Source organism: Octopus bimaculoides, chromosome 20 (assembly GCF_001194135.2).
Source record: "Octopus bimaculoides isolate UCB-OBI-ISO-001 chromosome 20, ASM119413v2, whole genome shotgun sequence".
Taxonomy (NCBI): Eukaryota; Metazoa; Mollusca; class Cephalopoda; order Octopoda; family Octopodidae; genus Octopus; species Octopus bimaculoides.
The window spans coordinates 10,696,575-10,697,542 of record NC_069000.1 but is presented as its reverse complement, the minus strand read 5'-3'; positions in this window follow the sequence as shown (position 1 = coordinate 10,697,542).

Sequence of the window (968 nt, the reverse complement as noted above, 5' to 3'; positions counted from 1 at the left end):
GATGATGATGACGATGATGATGATGACGATGATGATGATGACGATGATGATGATGGAATTGATGATGATGATGCATCCAAGAAAAAAATCTGTTTTTCTCTCTTTTAATTTCTATTTTATTTTTGTTTTTATCAAGATGATAGAAAGTGATTAGAAAGGATTTGGTTGCTCTTTCTAGCAGGTGGACCAATGACCACGTAGGTGCTCCCTTCCTTTGTTGCCTCAGTCTGGGAAAATAAATGGCAGACTTGATCTTAGCTGAACTTTGCTCAAATATTAACAAAACAAAAGAACAAAAAAAAAATGAACAGGTAACTCACGAAATATTATTTAATGGTTTTATTCAATTTCAGAATGGAAAATTCATGATCTAATGATTTTTAGTGCTTAGTCAGTCATATACCAAACACCTACTAACGTCCCTACATACCTACATACCTACCTACATACATCCCTGAGGCATAGAAGACAAGTAAAAGAAAGCAGGAGATCAAAGTTCACCATTGTCAGGCCAATTATTGCAAAAGTATAATATACATTCTAGTGACAGTGTAATAATGTGATGCTATAGAAATGTAGATATCAGAAAATAATGATATGATATAATATAAGAAAATAATTATGTGATAATTCAATAAGAAATATAAGGAAACCTTAATATATATCGGTAGAAAGATTAGCTGTGTGGTTAAGAATTTCACTCTGTAACCATATGGTTCCAAGCTGCCATTTCTTTGTGCAACATCTTGAACAGGTACGAGTATATTTTGTCATACCTTCAGGCTAGTCAAAATCTTGTGATTGTAATTTGGCAGAAGGAAAAACCATATAGTAAGACTAAATATATATATATATATATATGGGAGAATATACAAAAAATAACAACAGACGAGGACAGGTGGTGTAAATAACAAAAGTATATATTAGTATGACGCTCGGGAATATATATATATATATATATATATATA